The following is a 12,895-nucleotide window of genomic DNA, read 5'->3' as shown; positions in this document are numbered from 1 at the left end:
TAAAGAAGAAACAAACTTGTGTTAGTAACCCAGGTTAAAATTAATTATTTGTTTCCCTGTGATAAGGTTTAACATGATGGAATAAGATGAATTATGCCAGCCACACTGTTGGCTGACATTGTTTAGCTGATTTCAGTAATTTCAGTTCGGCAGGCCTGGTTAGGAGCATAGCTCATCTTGTGTTGAAGGCATATGGTCACTCAGAGAAGATTTAGGTGGAAAAGACTTTGTGTTCAAGCTTCAACAAAAACTACATCACAGGTGATAAGCTTTGCTTCCAGAGAAAAATGTTAAATTTTCAGATAAACAGAAAAATAAGGCTATCTGCAGTACTGCCATCTGGTTTCCCCAATCAGTGGCTACAGATTTTAGAGCCTATGAGCTGTAGTTAAGATACCTCTCTGATTTCTTTAATGACAAGACAAGGAATTGTAGATCACCTCCAGGCAGGCTCAGTGAGTTTGGCTTCTAGTTCTGTTGATAGAGAGGACAGGACTTCCCAAAGCTTTTTAGACAGTAGAAGATCTTTCACTTACAAATATAAGTTATGGGAGACAGGCTATCCAGCGCCTAGATAAATACTAAGTAAGCTGAGAGTACACAACAGTAAGAAAAACAGTGTGTATGACCTGGGCTGTTCCTTATCCCAGAAGCAAGAAGTAGTGGAAGAATACAGATAGTGGTTATTCCAAATCTTCATAGAGCAAAGCTATAGATGAAGGAATTCAGGGCCCTTATCACTTCATATTTTCCCTAAAAAATAGCTGCATGATTTTAATACAGTTCAGAGCTTAGCTTCTTCACAGAAGATGACTGGTCTCAACTCCCGTTAGCTAATTTGTGCTATAGATATGCTAAGGTTTTTCTGTGTTCTTATTTTCGTCAATACTTATTTCCTAACTGGTCATTGTATGTGTCTGTATATATGTTCTCAGATCGGTTTAAAGTGGATTTGGTTTAGGCAATGCCAATTCAATCCTTAACTGAAGTTAACATGATTTAAAGTAAAATAAGAGTTTCTAAGTGTACAAAGTTGAATTATTTCATTTTTACTTTAATGTAATTAACCTGATACAACATATTTATATGAAATGGATCTATATAACCTATACAGTTATAAAGAAACACTAAAACTACAATTGGTTAAAAACTTCAGAATTAAATTCTCTCTTCTCATGTAATAAAATTCTTGCAGACTGCCCATTCACAAGACACTTGCAACAGGAAACACAGCTTTCAAAATTTTGTAAATACTAACAAGCACTTCCTTACCATTCCCTCCACCTCACAAAACTATTTTAAATGTTTGCTTTTTATGCAACTTGGTTAAGTAAGTTGAAGTATCTGAGACAAAGCTTATTTTCCAAGCTAGCCAGCTGGCACATCAAGGGACTAAGTAATTTCACGTAATATGTCATGAGTTCACATGTGACACAGTACGATCAATACCTTGGGGAATGAGGAGGAGCGGTAAAAGGCCTAAATCTGAACCAAAAATTTCTGCACAAAGACCCCTTGTTAAAGACATTTAGTATTTTTAGTTTTCCTCACGTGTGCTTGGGAAAAAAGGGACACCTAATTCAGGAACTAAGGCAAATGATGCCATTCCTGCATACATTTTATTTGTAGCTAACAAGCAGGATGCAGATTTTCACTGGCCTTAATTTGCTGTGATTGGGAAGGATTCTTGTTCCTGTTTTATTTGGAGGTAATTTAAACCAAACGTTTGATAAGCATCCTGCTTTTTTTTAACTCTCTTGCTATACTGGAAAAGAAGTGCTGCCATCTCTAAAAGACTGAAAAGTGAAAAGATCACCTCTTTTTTTTTTTTTTTTTTTTTTTAAAGAGGGGTTGGGGGAATTATTACCAGTCTTTGGCCAGAAAGTCAGAACTAAATTTTTAGTGGAAAGGAATTTTAAGGTAAATTATTATTCTGGGAGAAACAACCTGCTTGATTCTCTGGCTGGCCACCTGGAAAACATTAATCAGTATGTATATGGATATCGGCAGGAATTTTTGAGCCTTGTTGATGGCAAAAGACTGAATCCGTTCAGTTAACCTTTTTGCCTTCCATCTTTTCAGGAGCCGGGAACTTGGTTCAGGCCCAGAATTTTTTTGTGGGAGGCTCTTAAAGACTTCACTTTCACTTCCAGAGCAGTGGTTTCAATTTTTTTCTCATGGAAAATCTCTTCGGTTTCCTCCCAGACAAGTAAGTTTTTCCATAGGAAATGTTGGTTTTGATTGAACTTTCTGGGAAGTACTTGAGCAGTTCCGCTTTATGGTCTCTGTGCTATAGAAAAAAGTCTGTACCCACTCTGTATTTCATTAGCCCCTCTCAGAAACAGAATACAAGCAGAATCACACAGCTTTCAAATTCTTGAATTACTAGTGGAAACATTGCATTTTAAATCAAGATGCTTCAATTTTTATTGATGAAACAACAGACTGTTTTCGCTGTCAGTTCAAGTATGTGTAGTATCTGAGAGAAGTATTGACTTAAAAAGTAGGAAGCGCTCAAAGTGCATAACGATCTCTGGCTGCCTGTCATCCTAAGTACTGTGAAACCACAACCCCTTCTTGAGGCTGCTAGTCACTCTTCATTCTTTTCAAGCTCTAGTAAAGAAAAGCCCACTTGGTTTTGTTTAGGATCTTCTTCTGTAACTTTACCCTGATCCATTCTATGAACCCCTTCCCACTTCTCAGTCCTTCATTTATTGAGCATCGGACTTCATCATGCTTCCTTTTATATATCACTCTTGGAATATGAGTCTTTTTCTCTGGAGAACAGATAATAAGAAAAAATGTATTTGTATCTCTCAGTCTTGTGGTTCTCTGCTGAAAACTTCTCTTTTCCTGTATCTCTTAATTCCTCTCCTCCTTTCCTGTGCATTATTAACATTGCCCCTAAATTATTTACTGTAGCTCTCTAAAATGTCATTAGTGAGAGTCTTTTCACTGCTGAGGAGAGCTAAAAACTAGCTTGCAGATGATTGAAGAAGAGCGAGAGAAGGAGAAACAGAGTGTGAAGAAATATCACTGTTTTGAAGAGGGATAGAGAGTGGAGGCTTGAGGCAGAGAAGAGATCGTTGGAAGAAAGGGCTGGAGCGTGGACAGTAGTGCTTAAAGAGGGGCTGAGAATGAAAGAGGGAACTAGTAGCGACATTAGGGAGGAAAAATAAAAGAATTGTATTGATTTGAAAGTAGGAGCACTTACATAAAAGGCCATTACAATGCATCCAGCGAGTGGATGGCACTGGATGAGGCAGGAGATGGGCTTGTTCACCAAAGCAGAAAAATCACAAAGGAAACCTGAGAAAGAGAGAGCTGATGCAAATGAATAGCATTGTTTTAGTTGTAACATGTAGAGAGCTAGATCTTGGCTGGAGGAATGATGACATAGTTTAAAAATACTCATAGGTGTCCCATGGAGGAAGGAGAAATGAAGATTTCTGGCAGAGGAAAGCTTTGGAAAAGAATAATGGAGAAAAAGTTCATAAAAGAAAGATGAACAACTGATTGTGAAAACTTCTTCAATGAAACTCTTAAGACACACTCCTGACATTGCAGACAGAAGCTATAGGAAAGCAAAAATGCATATTCATGAAGGAGAGAAATGGGAAGTGATACTGAGACAATGGAACAGATAGTAGGCTTAAAATTACAAATGCAAGAAGTGAAAGAAATGGAAAGGAGGCGGGAATAGGTGAGGACAAAAAAGCCTTTCAGGAATATGGAAGTGTCTGAAAAATGGGGAAAGTTCATTTTGTTTTCCTCCAGTAACCTGTTTTCTACTAGAATTTTAAGGCACCCTTGGCTGCATCCTTCTTCAACATTATCTTAGGCTTCAGTGGTAACTTCTGCATGGTCTTTAGCTAGAAAAGATTTGGCATATTCTCAGTTTGGGGATTTTGTACGATATACATAGTTTTCTTGTAAACATTGGACCACATTGTACAGGCAACGAGGATATTTAGCATCTTTTCCAGGTACTAGCAGACAGCAGCTCTAAAGCAGCCATTAGATCTTCAGGCTAAAACATGAAAAGGTACATTTTCCAAGCCCTATGCAAGTATAAAATGTGCAAATCCATTTATTCACTAATGGGGTTTAGCCTTAGCTCCATGTGCACAGCTTTGCAAATTTACTTACAAATGACCATAGGTTAAAATTCAGGCTACTCCTGTGGGGTAACTCTTTTTTTTTTTTTTTTTTTTCTCAGTAGGTAATTAATACTTAGATAAGTAATACATTTAGATTTCAAGTAACTATTAATGTAAAAGCCTGGCATGCTTTAAAGTGACACATTCGTTGAATCTTTGTTAAACTGCAGCAGTCTAATCCCTTTTGCCCTCCTCTGGCAGGTTTACCCTGGAACTTAATACTGTACTTGTATGGGATTATGCCTCAGAATTGCAGATTGAGAGACTGCACATGGATGCCGCATAGGGAATGAAGGATTAAAGACTGAGAATCTAAGTGTGTAGCATGGTTTCTTATGATTAAAATAGACTGAGTTTAACAGATAATTTTTAATCTGTATTTTCTTAACAAACAAAGAACCATAAACAGTTTTATCAAAGTTACTTTGAACATAGGCATAAAAAAACCAGAGATACCATGTATTTGCTCTAACAACCCATTTGGCCCTCTGGGTTGAATCCTTCACGGGGATATCTGCATGTGTGTTTGAATAGATGTAGTGGGGAATACTGAATTCTTTGAAAATGTTGTGGGCACTTTATTTAAAAAAATGCTATAGTCCAGACCTTCCTACAAATAGTTAGCACATCATGTTCCCCACCCCTTGAATGTTATACAAAAGTGAAAACTGAAGTATTTGTTAGGAAAATATGTATGTTTGAACATCTGTCTGTAAACTAGTGTGAAGGTCACTCCTTTGAGGGATTAAGAACTGAAGGAGTTACATGAGAAGTATTTTCTGCATCTTTGTTTCATGGCCAAAATTGGCTGACAAGATTCTTCCAGTATCACACGTGTTCTGCTAAGATCTCCAGCTTCCAGCACGTAAAAGCGGAGTGCCAATAGGCTTCACATTACACTGTTCAGAACAGCATCCAAAAAACACTCATTTGGAATATTTATCATTAGGAATCTTGTTTGTCATATGGGGGAGCAGTGAATGATTTAAGTGTAAATTGGAGGAGGACCCTTGGAAGCAAGATTTTAAATATGAATGGCCCATTATTGTAGCAATATTCTGCAATCCCATCAGGTGGGCAGACAAGCAGACTGAAGACTGGGCCATTTGCTGAAAAGGAGTGACAACTATTTTGCTATGACAGATGACATTTTAGTTTCATGACAGGCTTATTTCATGAAAGGAACAAGTTCCTACAAATGTTTCAAGATAGCTATTTTCTTTTTTGTACATGGTTTTGTGGCAAGCCAAACAAAACAATGGAGTAAAAAATTAATCTAGAATGCTTTAATTATTTTTTTTCATTTGATTATATATTATAGCATGCACTGAGTATTTCTGGAGTTCTATTCACTGTAGAGTCTTCCACAAAAGTTGCTTTTGAAACACTTTCTTTTGTTGCTGGGTTCATGTGAAATTAAATTATAAAACCCAGAGATTTAACAGAACCCAGCTGCTGCTTTCATAGGTAAACACTCAAGAAACTGAAACTTTGAGATTAAAATCAGCCTAATATCATATTTTCAATACAGCTGTCTCCACATGACTAGGATTTCAGAAGCTCTGTGGGAGAATGTTACCACACGTTCAGCAAGTGCTACAGATGAAGGAACTGAGAATAATAAAGGTCAGTGTTGGTCCTTGTTGTGAATGTTCTTGCATTCCTGCTTTATTTTTTTCTTTTGGCATACTTTAAGAAAGTAGAGGGGTTTTGTTTTTAATGTTCATTTGAAGTAATGGACAGGTATGGTATCTTTGTCTCTGAAATTATTGGCTTAGAACACAGAAGCACCTTCAGGGTGATTTATTGTAAAAACACAGGACAATCTCCAGGCATTACCTGTAGCGTATTGAGATGCTGAAATCTTGGTGTTGATAATGGATCTATAAAATTAAGGAATTAGTAACTTTATGAACTAAAAAAATACTTTATCGAGTGGGTAAGTTATGTAGTAGCTTAGAAAGATGTAAAGGTGTTTTCATGCTTCAGGAAACATTAAAATGTTTGATCTGAAACTCATAAAAAATGTCTTATGAAACCAGAGTAATATAAAAGATTTTGCGGGCCTCTAGGTGCTCAGAATTTCTAAGTAGCGGGATATTATTCATTAAGTGTATTTTTCTTTTGCCCCTAAGTTTGAAAGTTGTAGTTAAAAATGTTTGGCTGCTTATGCTGCTATGTATATATATTTTTTCCTTTATTTATCTTCTTTACTTTCCATTCAGTGCTTAGATAATGATAATGGAGATAGACCAAGGTGAAGTGTTTCTTTAAATGCTCTTACTCAGGCAAATAGGTAATAAAACACTTACTGACTTCAGTGGAAGCAGAGTTACTACAAACCCCAGCAATCTGCATGTCGTGTGGACACAGAGACTTTTAGATAGAATAACTATGGATTCAAAAGTAAGCAGAAGTCTGTCATAAGAAAAGGCCACCAATACAACTATCTCTATAGACTTAAGAATACAATATGTTTGTGACCAGTGTTAAAAACCTTTGAGACACATGAAGATGTGTCGTCCTGCAATTTTAACACAAACTAATTCACTTTTAATTCTGACTGAGTTAAATGTGATAAAGAATATACTTAAGCTACATTTGTTTCTGAACATAGTTAGGGGTACTGAAATGGAAACTGGCCTGGAAGGAAGGTCCATGTTTTACTTGAAAAGTAATCTCTGTTGTCCAAATAATAATAATGTCACTTTCCAAACATTTTTTTCTGATAAAGGACCATCCACACCAAGAAAGAGATATCATTTCTTCCTCTTTTTCTACCTTGCCCTGTGAGATTTTTCATTAAGGTGAAGATCTGCCATAACAGAGAAAGTATAATTTTGACAATTAATGTAATTGCTTTGTATGTTCTTTTGAGGATAAAGGAAAATGTGGATGGGTTGCTTATCCATTGATGAAGGCAGACACCATAACATCATAACTGAAATCAGAATCACACAGCTGCTCCTGAGAGGTTAAGACTTTTAAAATCATATTGTATGTATATTCATAACATTTATGCGTGTGTCAATTCAGTCTTTACATTACAAAATGGAATGCAATCAAATTTGATAGAGGTGGAATAACACAATAGGTTAAACAATGTTGCCTGGTGGGAGAACAAGTAAATGGAAACTGTTGGAACAGCAAAATCTCCAAGACTTTCATCAGCTCTCCTCAGCACTAAGTGCAAGTGTCTTCAGAGCTTATGACAGGCACAGTGTGGAATTACCCTTACATGATGCTGAGCTTTATTTTAAAGTTGTTTGTTGAAATCACCATGACAGTTCTGTACAGAGAAATGAGTGCAAGTGCCCCTTTGAAGGTTTGACCCTGAAATAAATGGGAAAGACTTGGCCAATGCTGCTGTGAACTGTAAAACATGAAAAGTAAGAAAATCTCTAGGTCTCTAGTTGTGACAGCTCAACAGTACTATATTTATCTAGATGGGAGGAGAATGCTAAGAACAGCAGGCTGTGCTGGATGCTGAATGGCATAAGACAGCTGGATAGATACCCTGGAGTCCCACAGTGGTGAGATTTTTCTAGGAGAAAACAGAATAACATGTGTATCACAGCCCCAGTGAAATGAGAACAATTCAGCAAGCTTTTTAAATACTCATTTCTCTATTCTCTATAAAAAACATGCAAAAAGCATGTTTTTAATTCAAGATTGAAAGATGAGAACCTGTCCCATTGAAACAGACCTCAAGTCATCTCCACATAAGCTCCTGTACCTTTTTGTGATTTTTTGCTGTTTGAAATTTCCAGTCTGAAGGAGGAAGGGGTATTCTACTGGTGAGAACTGAGTGAATTCACTGAGCTCAATGCCTGCTTGCTGCATTAATAAAAATAAAATGAAAAAAGCAATCTGATTAAATTATGTGTGGCTTTTCCTATGCCGGTGGAGCTTAACTAAGCAAACAGAAGCAGTGAAGTAAATCAGTGTTGGTTTATTAAAGATCAGAATTCAATATCTCAATAGTTGAAGGGCTTATGCACCAGTGTTCTCACTGTTTAGCTTTTCTATGCAAAGAAAGTAAACACAATGGCACTGTGGGGACTCTTGTTAGGAAAGTGACACTTAGAGAAGCCTAGTTTTCTTGCAAGGAAGATGCTGCCCTATCTCTTGCTTCTTGTCTCTTGCCAAAAGATTATAATGAAAACAAAAATCTTAATATTGTTTGCTGATGGTGATGTCATCCTCTGTAACAGAGGCATTCTCCTTGAAATATCCTTAGGGCTTGCAGATAGAAATGTCCCTTACCTCGGCCAGTTTTAATACTCTTATCTGCACAAACACAGATTCCCCCTCACATTGATCTTAGTGCACCATCAAGATAGCAGCTTTTTTGGGGGGGGAGAAGTTAAGGATGTTTAATCTAGTCTTTAAGAAAGATTCTTAAAGTTCATACATTGCAGGATTGCACTCTGAGTATTAGGGGGCTCATAGAAGATCTCCAGAAGAATTTACTGTAGTCTGCAGAGTGGAAACGCTGTCAGTTAACTCCTTGATGTAAGCAAGACTTGGCTTCTGCAAATTTAGAAACCCAAAATTCCTGCTCCTCGTGACTGGGGTTGGTTGATGGCTTTGTTATGATCAGAACAAGTACAGACTAAGAATTTCAAATGTTCCTTTTATACCTGTCTCATATTAATGATGATCAATCTCCATACCTAACAAAGGGCATCACACTGTGCAGAACTGTGCTTGCTGGTGCATTTGTAGGAACTACTCAGCTCTCCCTCAGGAAGCACTTTTATAGGCAGGCAGTTGTCCAAGTATCATTAGGCATGAAGTGTTATGTCTGTAGATACAAACTCACATACTGGAACATAACAGTATTTCTGTAAAAGAATTGCACATTTAATGCCTAAGACAGGTATATAGGAATCAGTTAAAAATCTGTGCTTTGGTGTTAGTGTTCAATACTGTATTAATATGCAGTGAACTGCTTCTTCCTCTCCTCTTTTTGCTGGCTGTCACAAACTGAGCAAAGCCTTGGTAATTGTACTTAGCTGCTGCTTTTATCTGTTGTCTCAAAAAGACAGAGATAAGAGGCACCCAGTCAGAGAGATAAGCAATCAAGAACACATAGGAAATGGTCTTTAGAAGCACAGGTCCTTCTGCTTTTGTACTGGGAACCCCTTGGCACACATGATGCTTTGCAGAAACTAAAGAGCCCTCATGCACTGGGTTTGCACGCTGACCTGATGTAGACTTGTTGCAGAGAGGTATGAAGTTTTCAGTTGTGAATAACTAGAAAATTTCATTTCTTTGCTGCTTGGATGCTTCAGAACTTGAAGAGATCGGTGAAGACTATGTGGGTGGAGACAGGCAGCCATGAAGTTATTTTCTTGTATAAGAGGTAGGTCCAAGCCATAACTGAGCTTGGCAGGAACTATCTCTTTCTTTAGATAAGTGATTTCCAGAAAGCTAGGATAAATGCCGCATCGTGTAATATGTATGATAAAAGTAAGGGCCATCATCAGAGCTGCTTGGAAACTTTCTAATAAAGCAGAATTTGTGACATCTTGGGAAGCCATGTGGTTTAGTGAAACAGAAGCACCTGCATCTTCCAGCCAGGCATGTCATATGACAGACCTGCCCTCAAAGTGTCAGCTCTTCTATTAGCCATTATCACTGAGCAGACACAAGGAAATAAGCAAATGTGAAATGATTCCTCTTTCCTGGCTCATGGGAAAATTTGAAAGTTTTGGGTTCAGCCCAGTTAATAGTAAATTTAAATAGCAAAGAAAAACTGCATGAATTTGTGTGAATTGAAAAGTATTAATGTGAGATGTTGACTTTCAGAACAGATGAATCCAAAGACTGAAATTTCACATGTGGGGAGAAATGACGTTCTTGAACTTTCTTCTTGCAGACTGTGAAGAACGTGGGAATGGTACTGAAAGATGAGATTATTATTAATTTTTCAAGAACTGGATGGCAAGGGAAGCTATCTGACAATCAAGGGCTGTCTAAATGTGCAAAGTCCAGAAAGGAGCAGAGGCAAGTTAAAAACAAGAGTGGTGAATGAGGAAGGAGACCAGTTTGCATCTCAGCCTCCAAAGGGACAGGTGTTTGCTGTCATTGTGCACAACGTTGATGATATCCTCTGTCTACTGAGATTCATTCATGGCCCTGTTTACAGAGAGCAGGATATGAGTAGATCTGTTGGAATATAAGAAAACAAGTTAATATCTACTTACATGTTCCCTCCTAAATGCTAAAAAGTATCTCCATTCCATTCAATGTCAGTTTTTAGTCTTAAATTAAAGACAATCCCAGACCTCACCTTGTTCATTCAGACCCTTTCTAGGCATTTATAAAGTCAGCAGTCAAGTCTCAATAGTTCTTTCATGGCAGTGTATGAAGAAAGCTAAGTGAAAATCTCATTAGAACAATAAGAAGCAGCAAATATAGCAGAGAAGAATTAAACTGGATTTTTTTTTTCTGAATAACCTTAAAAAGAAAAGAAATTTTTCCTTGAATTCTAGAAAATATCTGAACTACCTGACTTGCTGTAGTTTTTGATCAGGGTTAGAATTTCTTGCCCTCTGTAGAAAGGGGAGGGAGAGAAGAAGCTAACATTACTAACCATATCTATATACAATGTTAATGACAAAATGTTAATATATAAATAGTACTAGTCAGTGTTGAAACATTAACACTACTGAGAAAAAAAGAAAAAAAACCACTACAAAAGCTAGCTTGGTCAGAAGAGGTCAGGGACATGCTTTATAACTATTTTAAGCTGTGCCCTAAATACTAGGATGGTTCCTTTGACAGCACCTGCTCTCATTCAGAAGACTGTATATTCAATTCCCTTAGCAGAAGCTGGGCTCGAACCCAGTGCTGACTACACAATCCATTACTAAATAAATGCTGGCTGGTTGGTAGCCATATTGACCTTTAGCTGAGATACTGAAATCCTCTTGCCAACATTCCCACCTCTTGCTTAATTGGCACTGTATAAAATGTGTTTCCAAGGGAGTGTGCAACAGCAGTCATGGTTGCCTGCAATATTAACACAGCAAAAGAAGCATGTAATTTATTCCTCTGAAAAATGGATGCATAATAAAATCCAGCATAATAAATCTCTTTCTGCAAGGATTATGATGACTGCAAGTAGGCAGACCATGGTCTATTTGCACAGTACTTGTTTCATCCAAGAAACTCTTCTGGGTTTGTACCAAAGTCTTAGTGGTGCACTTAGGTGGCACCACAGCCCACCTTTTATTAACACTCAAGTTTATCCTTTTTGTTGAGACAAATTAGTCCCGTTATTGAAATTCATTGTAAATAGGAAGCTGTTAAGTATATCATCAAGATACATTTCACGACAACATATGACAGAGAGAGCTCGATTGCGGATGCTACCATTTCTATCCAATAAGACTGCAATCATTTTCTGAAACTATTGAAAATATTTCAACTTTTTAAATAAATATGAAGTGATGACATGAAAGAAAAGACAAATCGCTTCAATGGATGATACTGGAACAGGCTATGTTAGGACACGCACTGTCAGGACACTAATAATGAAGTGAATTATGTCAGTGAATTTTAGTGTATTTTTTAGGGTATTGTTTAGGATGAAACTCCACATGTACTTCTCTTATCAAATATCATAGAAAAATTAGCACTTTGTATTGGTGCAACAGCTTTTCTAGAAATCATCTTTAATATTCTGAAGCAACCTAACAGGTTTTCTTTGAAAGATTCTTTTATTATGGGTCCAGCTGTCTTTACTCAGAAAATACGAAAGGCCATTTCCTCTCCCTTTGCCTATAAAAAAGCCCACCAACAAATATGGTCACTGATTATATGCAGAAGTATCCTTTGAAACATATCTTGTGTATTTATAGGCATCTTTCAGTGTAGCAGGTGGAAAGAGAAGAAGCATCACAAGAATATTCAGCTCCCTGGAGATCACTAGCAAATGCCTCAGAGATCTCCCTAGAGGGGAGAACTAGCATTTTACAGCAGAAGTCACAAATTTGTAAGTCTTCTGGGCAAATTATAAAATTCAGTGATTCAGCCCCACTAGAAAACTCATCATGTTTATCAAGATTTGTCACCATTATGATATGTCACTTTTTCTGCCTGTGAATCTTTAAAAAGGGAACATTCAGTATGTTTCTGAAGAGCTGGAAAAAAACTAAAAAAATATTTCATGTGAGTACTTCCCACTCCCATACATGCCCTTTTGTCTCACCACCCATGTAAATATCTTTTGATAACTCTGTGGATCTGATATGATCGACATAATTTCATTTACAATGGAAAATAGTGAAGAGATTAAGTCAAAGTACTTACCCACTCTAGCACACCCATCAGGCCCATGTTTGCTTCCTACTCAGAACTAAGCAGATATTGATGTACCTCATTTAGTGGATCAGAATAGTCTCCTTAAAGACGGAAATGCTTACCTTTTGCTGTTTCCCTCTGTAAGTAGAATTTAATACCCTTGGATAGTTAACCTCCACCTGGACATAAAAAAAACCAAACCCAGAGGGCCTTATTTTACCCTACAGCCCACCGGATGAAACCCTGAGCAGCTATACCGCAGCTAGCTCCATGTCCTGCTGCACTGCCATCTGTGGCACTGAAAACCTCCACTGCCTTCATTGCGGCAAGAATTCCCTGACATACAGAACTTGACCCCAATGCCTTTAGCTTCAGCATGAGGATGTTGCCTCTTGAAGCCATAAGGGAACTGGATTACTCCT

The sequence above is a fragment of the Accipiter gentilis genome, chromosome Z, assembly GCF_929443795.1.
Source record: "Accipiter gentilis chromosome Z, bAccGen1.1, whole genome shotgun sequence".
In the NCBI taxonomy this organism is placed as follows: Eukaryota; Metazoa; Chordata; class Aves; order Accipitriformes; family Accipitridae; genus Astur; species Astur gentilis.
The sequence above is the reverse complement of the archived record's forward strand: the minus strand, read 5'-3'. Positions refer to the sequence as shown.